Source organism: Mirounga leonina, unplaced genomic scaffold, assembly GCF_011800145.1.
Source record: "Mirounga leonina isolate KUSES-001 unplaced genomic scaffold, KU_Mleo_1.0 Mir_125, whole genome shotgun sequence".
NCBI classification, from domain to species: Eukaryota; Metazoa; Chordata; class Mammalia; order Carnivora; family Phocidae; genus Mirounga; species Mirounga leonina.
Genome location: NW_023270305.1, coordinates 3,620,136 through 3,631,088, shown reverse-complemented (window position 1 = coordinate 3,631,088; position 10,953 = coordinate 3,620,136). Strand labels below are relative to the sequence as shown.

General features: G+C 38.2%; 1 pseudogene; it reads left to right on the top strand.

The window, feature by feature from the left end:
- Window positions 1-5,673: 5,673 nt before the first annotated feature.
- On the top strand, window positions 5,674-5,889 carry LOC118008371 (annotated as a pseudogene).
- The last annotated feature ends 5,064 nt before the right edge of the window (window positions 5,890-10,953 follow it).

Genomic DNA, 10,953 nt, shown 5'->3' with positions numbered 1-10,953 from the left:
AATTGTTTTCTTATAGAAAGAGAGACCGGATCAAGAATGAAGCACTGGACATGTACAAAAATGAGAGTTAATTTTCCATAAACAATGTCAGGTCAGGCATTGCTGACTACCCAACTCTGTGTGGGTGTTGCGAACGTGGATGGTGTGAGTCCTGTGATACTGTTCCTTATCAATATTAGTATTTAAAGGTTTTTCTTTTCATCATGGAGGAGAAAATGTATCGCTGTGGTAATAACCCTAGTATGGCAGCAAAGAAGGGGTGTGAATCCACGATAAGGACACACTTTACATGTTTCCCATTTTCCCTAAGGTAGATTTATCATTAGATTTTATAGAGGGGAATGATGTACAAGAGAAATTTTCAGGATGTGCTATGCCTGGTTCTAAAGAATGGGAACAGGACCAATGGGAATATAGAAGAATCAAAAGACTAGACTGAGGGAGAGGACTACAGTCTACAGAAACATGAGGGTTTTTGAGATGCATCTTTTTTTAATTTTTTGAGATACACTGTGTTGGTGGTGGTAGTCTCGCAAATGTACACAAGTGATAAACTTTCATGGAACTAAACACACACGAGTGCACATAAAACTGATTAAAATCTGAAAAGGTTGGTGGATTATATCAATGTCAATTTCCTGGGTACATTGTTGTACTATAGTCATGCTAGATGTTATCGTTGCAGGGAAACACGGGGAAAGGCTATATAGGATCTCTCTGCATTATTTCTTACAACTGCATTCAATTTATAAGTATTTAAAAAAAAAAAACCTTAAAAAATGCATGAGAGGTTCTTTGGGTAGAAAACAGGAATATAAATATCGATCACTCATTAGAAAATAGTGAATTTTGTAGGACAAAGAAGAGAGAGAAGATTAATTAAGCTATCCATTGACCCATCCATCATATGCCCATAATTTCTTGAGTGCTATGATACTCTAGACAATGAGCAGAGTATCAGGGATAATACAGCATCTGCCTGGGAGGATGTCACCTTTAGAGAGAGGCAAATATGTAGCTCATCACACAATGAAGCATGACTGGTTTAAGGTTGGAAGCATGGGATGATAAGGAAGTGCACTTAAGAGAGTGGTCAGTACTTGCTGGAGAATATTACTTCTCACCCAAATGCAATGGATTGAAATCTCTTGAGGACAGACATCCTTTTGTACACATTGTTTCTCCCGCAGTGCCTGACACCATGCGTTTGGAAGGGATTCGACACATCTCTGTTGTTTGCCATGATTTTTAGCCTCCTCCCCAAATCCTGTAACCTACTGTGCTTTCTTTTCAAATGCTTATTCAGTTTTATTCTGCTGAAAGTATAAATGTGCATTCCTTTTTAAATTATACATTTCCATTCCATTTTATGTTTAAAAACCTGGTACATTGCAGAAGAATTCCAAATAGAATATGTAGATACTCCACCCTTAAGGAAGTAGAACATCATTTCCCATTCCTTAAGTGTGGGCTGTGCATAGTGACTTTTTTCCAGTGAATACAGTGTGGAAAGGGGAGAAATAACCTACAGTGGAGAAACTTGACAAATGCTACCTCAGCCTGGTGACCAAGGTCAACAACAGCAGTGATAAATCATATAGAAGGTAAATACCCTTGATATGTAATAAGAGTGACACTTTAGCTCTGTAGTTTTTCCCTAAAACAAACCATAACCCCAGTGTAGCCATGAGAAAAAACATCATACAAATCTCAATTGAAGGACATTCCACAGAATACCTGACAAGTACTCCTCAAAATTGTCAAGATCATCAAAAACTGGGGAAGCTGGAGAAACTCTCACACCAAAAGTAGCCTACGACCCATGATGACTATTCATTAGTTTTGATAATATTTATTAGTTTCATAACTAATTAGTTTTGGTAATAATACCATGGTTATGAAGAATGTTAACATTAGGGAAAACTAAGGAGTATACAATAACTGTACCAACTGTATCATTTTTCGGTAAGTCCAAAATTAGTACAAATAAAAAGTCGATTAAAACAAAAACAAATGGCACATCTGTTCCATTCCTAACACAGTTGGAAAGATTAAGTAGGTATGGAAGTATCAACTACCTATGGTTTTTACATAAACACTTAGAATAATACCCAAGCTACTTTACAGTTTGTTAACTCTAGAGTCTTCAGGCCTATATAATGTCTATTTAGTAAATTGCCTAATCCCTAGAGATAGTGTGTTTGAACCTGGCTTTAAGAAAAGGATTATAAGAGGGCTTTGGCCATCAGTCTTGCCTAGGATATCCCTATACCTGGTACATTCTAAAACATTTATTTTACTTCTACCATATTTTCCCAGGGTCCTTGAAAGCTAATCGTATAATTGGTCGAGTTATTGGTATTTGGAAAAGGAATGTTAAAAAGAGTAAAATAATTTCCCTTTGATGTCACCCATAATTTCCTAAAGTTTTAAACACTCAAAAAAAAAGGGGGGGCAGAGTTATCATGTTAGCCCTTAGGGAAATTCTAGCCCAGTGATTCTTGAATCGAAAACCATAGAACAATAACAAATGTGACTTTCCAACACCCCAACATGTGATTCTGCTAGAGCTTTGTATTCTTGACTTTTCTAAGATTCACTGCCATCGTGACACGCTGCTGTTGATGAGAGGGTGTCCTATTCATCAGGTATATCAGAAAGAAAAATGTGGAGAACCTTCCTTTTGATCTAATCTCCTCTTGATAGATGAGAGAACTAAAACCTGGGGTGTGGTTATAATTTTTTGAAGGTTATATTGACAGCTGGAGGGAGAACTGGAGTTTTCTAGGATTTCATCTGGTTCTCCTGTTTTCTTTTTTAATTTTTTTTTTATTATTAACATATAATGTATTATTTGTTTCAGGGGTACAGGTATGTGATTCATCAGTCTTAAACACAGTTCACAGCGCTCACCATAGCACATACCCTCCCCAATGTCCATCACCCAGCCACCCCATCCGTCGCACCCCCTTCCACTCCAGCAACCCTCAGTTTGTTTCCTGAGATTAAAAGTCTCTCCTGTGTTTTCTTCTCAAATGGCAGTTTCAGCCTATGCCTTGGAGGCATGCAATGGGTGGAGGTACCTACTCTGAAATCCGGCTGCCATGTGTCAATTTCACCTCTACCACTTCTTAGGTGTGTGAACTAGAGCTAGTTACTGGGCCTTTTCAAGCCCCACTCTCCTCATTAGTTTAAAGTGGAAATAACTGATTTCATCCATATGGTTGTTGTGATGATTAAATGAGGTAGATGTAGTTAAGAGACGCTCAACAAATGTTTCTTGTTTTCATTAGCGGCCGCAGGGAATGATGGGTCATGTTGGTGATTCAGATTCTAGGCCCTTCATTTCTGCCTCAACAAGAGCAGAAAGAATTTATCTTCTATTTTATATATTTTGTTAATTTAAAAAAAGATCTGCTGCTAATAGTAAGTTTGCAAAATGCCATTCTATCTTGCACTATTAAAACATTCCTAGTATTGTTGTTGAGAGAAAGCATTGTTTCCTTTTGCTATATCTGCTGCTAAGGGATTCCTGAAAATGTTCATCCATTCCCTTGTCTGTGTGAGTACCAGCACTACCACTGAATCCACATTAAACCTTCTGAGGTAGACCCTTATATCTGTGTATTACTAGTTTACATTTTGGTCTTCTTCTACCCTCAGTCTTGATTCTCCTACCTATTTGTGGCATCAGAAAGTAAGCAGGAACCGTTGTTTGCACCAAGAAAGGCACAAATTATAAAGAGTCTTAAGGAGGGGCTCTTGCTCCTTGAAGCTAAAGTTGAATTAGCTCAGCACAGAGGAAATATGATTAATTCAGATTAGAGCAATATTTACTGCCGGGCACTTGCCTTATTATTACACTTATGTTATATTTGGAGTACCTGTGTACTTGTTTAATGCTCCTACTAGACTGTGAGGTTTATTGTTGCAGAGTATGCCTCTCCCCTTACCCTCCCACACTTAGTGCAGAAGTAGCCATTCACCAAGTGTTGATTCAATTACTGAACAATGGCAGTGTCCCTCAATCTTGGAAGAAAAGTGAAACATGGATAGAAATGAATCACAGAGCAGCATGTGTATGGTGCAAAACTTTAGTGCAGAGCAGGTATCTGACCATTTTAGAGGTTGTGGGTAGGTGGAAATATGTCCAAGAATCTTCTGAGAAGAGATAACACCTGATCTGGACTTTATTTTTTTGTTTTATTTTTTTAAAATATTTTATTTATTTATTTGACAGAGACACAAGCAGGGGGAGTGGGAGAGGGAGAAGCAGGCTTCCCGTGGAGCAGGGAGCCCGATGCGGGGCTCGATCCAAGGACCCTGGAATCATGACCTGAGCCGGAAGGCAGATGCCTAATGACTGAGCCACCCAGGTGCCCGTAATCTGGACTTTAATAACAATAATTGACCATAAGCAAGTATCATCTCTGGAGATCGCATTATTATTATTCACAGTTATTCACTTTTCCTCTTCCCTGTAAGAGGCCTCTACATTCCTGCCCATTGCTATGTATCTTGTATACCTCTTGTGGAAACGGTATCCCCATCCCATTGATTTTAGGCTTAGCCATATGACTTGCATTGGCCATGAAGAGATGTAACTATGTCCATCTAAGCAAACTCGTTAAGAACAGTAGCATGGTTTGGTTAGTTGTTTGTTTGTTTGTTTTTGTTTTTGTTTTTTTTTCCTTTCTCTCTGTAGTGAGAATAGGTGTATCTACCATCATATCTGCCTCCTCAGCCTGGGTATGGGAATAAGATATGTGTGGCAGAGCCATATGCAGAATCAGGCAGAACCATGCAAAACTGCAGCTGACCAGATAAATATGCAATGTGAACAAAAAATGATTTTTGTTGTTGTTGTTGTCATCAGCTACTGAGATTTTGGTGTTTATTTTGTAGAAAAATTCACTAACACAAGCCCTATGAAGTACAGACTATTATTATTTTTTCTTCGCAGAGATAAAACAGAGTTAATTAGTAGCTTTCCCAGTCACACATTTAGTAAAAAGGGAGACTTAGGACCTAGAACAAGGTCCTATGCCATATTATATGTTTTTCTGGGTATGAAGTCCAAATTTAAGGAAAAGCTTGTGGAAAGGCAAAGAAACATGGAACACTTTATTATGTAAGTAAGCAATTTGGTATTATTGGGTCAAAGGTTATAGAATAGATAAGCAACTGTGGGAGATGAAGCTAGGAAACTAGAAAGAGTGGGTCTAGTTCGTGAATGGCCTTTTAACATATGCTAAGATGATTGACTTATAAATCATGAACCAATGTCTAACTTGATTAGATGGCATCTTGGGATGGTATTTGTCTTAGTCTGCTTGGGCTACCATCACAGGTTACCACAGGCTGGATGGCTTAAACAACAAAAAATTATTTTCTCACAGCTCTGGAGGCAAGAAGTCTAAGATCAAGGTGCTGGAAAGTTTAGTTTCTGGTGAGTCCCCTCTTCCTGGTTTGTAGACAGCCACCTTCTCTGTGTCCTCGGCCTTTGTTCTGTGCTTGTGTAGAAAGAGAAAGCCTGCATGTACGCAAGCAAGTAAATGAGGGGAGGGGTTTGGTGTCTGTTCCTTTTCTTATAAGGTTGTTAATCCTATTGGATTGGGGTCCTACCCTTATGAGCTCATCTAACTGTAATTACTCCCTTAAAGGCCCTATCTCAGCTTTGCGCAGTGGCAGTATTGTAACCAATGAGGTTTATCCGAGGCATGATTATTGCTAATTAAAGGCCCTATCTCCAAATACAGTCATGTTGGGAGTTAGGGCTTTCACACAAAAAATGTGAATTTTGGGGGGGGCACAGTTTAGTCCATGGGAGTATATAAGTCCAGAGGGAATCTGTATGTGTGTGTGTATTTTTTAAAGATTATTATTTATTTATTTATTTATTTATTTATTTATTTATTTATTTTAGAGGGAGAGAGAGCAAAAGCAGGAGGAGGACCAGAGGGAGAGGGACAAGCAGACTTTACGCTGAGCGTGGAGCCCAGTCAGGGCTCTGTCCCATGACCCTGAGATTATGACCTGAGCTGAAATCAAGAGTCAGAGGTTCAACCAACTGAGCCACCCAGGCACCCCCAGGGGAAATAAATTGTTGCTATGAGTATTTTGGAACTTTAAATAGTTTATAATTTAAGTAAAGTGCTATAAATTTAGGCTGCTAATAAAGACATGGATATATAATCTCTTTGTATGTTTTTGTTCTACATCAGTTAACTGTATAGACATAAAAGAGTCTTTGACCCAGGCCACATGGTGGTCAATGCCAAACAAATGCTAAATAACAGTCTTGTGACTCCCATTGGGTTCCTACTCTGTAGTTAATCTTGGTAAAGGAACAGAAATTTATTTGCACTTGAGATTTCTGCAAAATGCTGACTCCTCTCAAAGCCCAGATGCCTTCCCATGGCATCTCAGTCACCTGCTTTGTTTCCTCTGGTAACTTGCTTCTGGGATTTCCAAATTTGCATAACACCCACTTCATCCCATCCTGTCACATTTCCATCCAGATTCCTTCCCTAGGTAATGTTACTTCCAGGGAGAGGAAATAAGCCATTGTGTGCACGTAAGGAGCTAACCCAGTAATTTATTGAAGCATGGGAAGAAAGACTAGAAAACACTGACATAAGTTCCCCTAGTGACAAGTCAGCTTTTATTCTTTTCTTCCATTCAAGCATCACACATTTCACAATGCCAACATAGGAGCAAATATTATTCCTCTGCAACATTCCAAAGTGAGGGGTGCCTGGGCGGCTCATTTGGTGAAGTGTCTGCCTTCAGCTAGGTTCATGATCTCAGGGTCCTGGGATGGAGCCTGGCATCGGGTTCCCAGCTCAGCGGGGAGCCTTCTTCTCTCTTTCCCTCTGCTGCTCCCCCTGCTTGTGCTCTCTCTCTCTCGTTCTCTCTCTAAATTAAATAAACAAAACAAAACAACAACAAAAAACATTTGAAAATGAATGAAAGGACAACCCTATTTCCAAACGTAAATGACAATGAAAGCGTAGCTGGGTATGTGCTGGTGTATGGCCTTCTACTCAAACAGATACCTTCAGGCATGTGGAATTTTTCTCCAAGGAGGTCCACATATTTGGCCAATGGTGCAATTTCATCTGCAGACAAACTTTACAATCACAAAGCTGCTGTGGCTCTATTAATTACAATGGAGCGATCACTGGAGAAATTGATTTGAGAATGGAGGCGTTCTAAAAATTGTAGATAGGTTTCCCTATCCCATTTGATAAAGTAACAGGAAACATAAAAAAAAATTCTCTTTATTGATTTAAATACCTCAGTCTCATTTATACTTATTTTTGAGTATTATTCTCATCAAATGTCAAATTTGCTTTGAATATTTTCTGAATACACAAAATGGGCTAAGAAATGTTCCTGGTTGGGTGCCTGGGTGGCTCAGTTGGTTGGGCGACTGCCTTCGGCTCAGGTCATGGTCCCGGAGTCCTGGGATCGAGCCCTGCATTGGGTTCCCCCTTCTCTGTGGGGAGCCTGCTTCTCTCTCTGCCTCTGCCTGCCACTCCCCCTGCTTGTGCTCATTCTCTCTCTCTCTGTCAAATAAATAAATAAAATCTTTAAAAAAAAAAAAGAAATGTTCCTGGTACATGAAGGTCAAGAGTTGACTGATTCCCAAATCTTGAAGTCTAATTGTGGAAATAAGGTAGTGACCCTATTCAAGGCTACAAGTTCTACTTTTAAATTTGATTGCCTTGGAATATTTTTTGACACAAGTTCTTACATTTTTCTCCTTTATTTAAACACTCTCTGTTAGCTGGCTCCTTATTTGCAGACTATGAACAATCACAAATCCCTCTTGAAAGATCCCTTATTTGACATTTTGTTCTCTCTGAGACACCAGGCTATCTTACTCCTTGCCTTTATATACAAGATGCTTCACCAAACCATTGTCTTCATTTCCTGAACACCCATTACATTTGTACTCATCTGCAGTTGGGCTTTGCCTCCACTGAAACATCTTTATAAAAATGCCTTCAGGTGGCTTTGTAATCGCCAGATTCGGTGTTTATCCCTTCTCTCAAATGGGCTTGATACCATTGGCTACTCTTCTTGATTCATTCCTTTCTATGGCTTAAATATCTCTTTTGATGGATTCTTCTCTCTCTGATGTTGTTTGTAGACTCCTTTGCTGGGTCTTCTTTTTTGTTTTGATACATTATATAGGGCTCTGTCTTGGCATTTATTTTCCCTGTCAGTTGCCAGCCCGACCCTTCTACTATAGCTTGGAATTCAGCCAAATATGGATGTCTCCCAAATCTGTTTTCTCAGCCCAGATTCCTTCAGACTTGTATACCCAGCTGCATAGGAAATAGCTCCATTTAGGTGCTTCATAGCACCTCAAATCTGCTCAGTCAGATGGAATGTCTGCTCTTTTATCTGCTTTTTTTTTTGGTCTATGATGACTATCATCGAGATCCAATCAGGCCCTTCACCAGAGATTCAGGAGTTCTCTTGGTGTTTTTCCTCTCTCTTACACATCTCTATACTCAATCTAGGCAGTCATTTAGCTCTGGAGATTCTGTTTAACAATTCTTAAATACAGGTATGATCATCTCTTGCCTCCCTATTCTAATAGCTTCTGTTGTAACTGGTATCTTTGTCTCTCTCTCTCTCTCACACACACACATACATACACATTTTTGCTCTTTCTTTCCTCTATCTGTCATAGGTTGACCTGTTCATTACACAAATCAAATCTTCTGTTTAATTCCATTGGGTGTCTCATTGTTTACATGAATATTCGACCTAATGCTTGAGCATGCCATTCAAAGTACACCATCATATGCCCCAAGCCCTATTTCCAGCCTCCTCTCTTTCTTCAGTCCTATCCACTTGCTTGCAGTTTCTGATTGCACATAAATGTTTCTCATTCAATGCCGGTGCTAATGTTGATGTTTTCTTCCAGAAATGCTCTACCCCTATACCAATCCTCTTGGCTAATGCTCAACTTTCAAGGCACCTCATGGTGCATCACATCTTATGATCTCTTACTACTCCAGGTAGAATTGATCTTACTCTTCCACCAGAAACTATGCATTTATCAGTGTACCTCTAATATTGATTGAATGAATGTGCGGATGCCTTTCCCTTCTCCTGGGCTCTACGTCTTTTGTATATTTAAGCATGGTACCTAGAACGTAACAGAAGGTGTGTAATAAAAGTTGGTTGAGTCAATGATACTTAAAAAAATAGAATTTCATAGAAATTATTGGAGAGGGGGAAATAAATGCTCCTGTGTTTCAGAAATGAGAGAAAATAAAATTTTTGGCACCAGGAAAAAATTCTTGAAGGACATGCAGTTGTTTCAGGTCTATAGCAGATACAGGAACCTAGAATGAGGAGCACATGAGACCCAGACTATTGTCTGTCATTCTATCTGTTATTATTATATCTTTGCATAGATACAGCATGAAGCAGAATAATTTCTGGCTGATGGAAATTTCTGTTTATTTGAAGTTTTTCTCTATTTGTATGATCACAGTTTTTCTGACCATTAGCAATAAAACTTCTGCATCCTATTGCCCTAGATAATTTATTCTATTAGACATTTCATCTCTAGTCTTTGCTACTAGAAATACTTTACTTGTGTCTGAAGCAAGAATTCCCATTGTTTTTTCAAGTGATTATTTATTGCTAAAAAACTCTACCTTAAAAAGGTAGAGAAAAAGATGACCTGGTTCGTTTCTATATTTTATCTTTCCACTGGACCCCAGAGATGATTATGGAAAGCCTCCATAATTATGGATAAGCAAAATTTGTCTGTATTCCAAAGGCAATGTATACCTTGGAATCTAGTAGTTAGTTTGATTATGAGAATTCCAATGACTTAATATTTTTTCCTCATAAAAACAGCCACTGTTTACCTTTGTATAAAACGTAACAATTTATAAACCATTTTGGTTTGCATTATTTTATTTTAGCCTCACAACAAAACTGGAAGGCAGTATTGACGTTTTCTTTATAGAGATGAGAAGACTGGAACTCAGAATGATTTTCTTATTCAAAAGTATACAAGTGGTAAACAATAATACTGGGACTTGAATTCAGACCTTTTTCACTTAGTACTTCCTTCAGGATGGTACTGTCTTTATCCTTTTCTTATTTTTCTTCTAAAATATTTTACAAAGAGGCTATGATGTCTCAGTTCATTTAGGGTCAGTTTTAAAGAAAAATTAGATTGAGTGGTAGTTTCCTAAAAGTATATACATCGACCATTTCAAGTTACTGATAATTCAGATTATTTCCCTAGCATTTTAATATAAAATATCAAAATATAAAAAGCAATGGAGACTTTTGATTAAAACTCAAAGAAAATATTTCCTACCAATGGGAGAAGAGGAAAACATTGCTCACTCCAGCAGGAAAACTAGATCCACCATGAATTCTTGTTCATGCATTCATTCATTCATTCATTCATTTCATTCATTTATTCATTTATCTGAGAATCAGCTTGTACAAAAAAACTACAATGAGCCAGACATGTGTTGGCCTTGAATGGGCCACAGAGGTAACTTGATGATGAATCCTGTTCTTAGGGCTTAATTATATCTTCACAGGTTGAAGTTAATCTAGACTCTCATACAAAGATTATTACGTAGGAGTAACTGTAGGAGTATTTTGAGGATATAATCCACCGTGTCACCAAGTCCTATTTTTATGAGAATTCCTAAGAGAAATTTCAGAGGTCAGAACAGAGAAAAAATAAATTTTTCTTCAGAAAATATATTGTTTCTTGTAAATTACCCTTTTCAAAGTAGGAGTGAATTTTGCCATTGTGTTTATACTTCTACCTTTAATTTATTAGTCTTAAGAGTAACATGATTTGGGCGACGAAGAGTCACTGAGCAAAACCTTTGGCTCACCTCCAGGAATTATGTACTGTTCTGTGGTGTACATTTTGGATCATAATCTCTG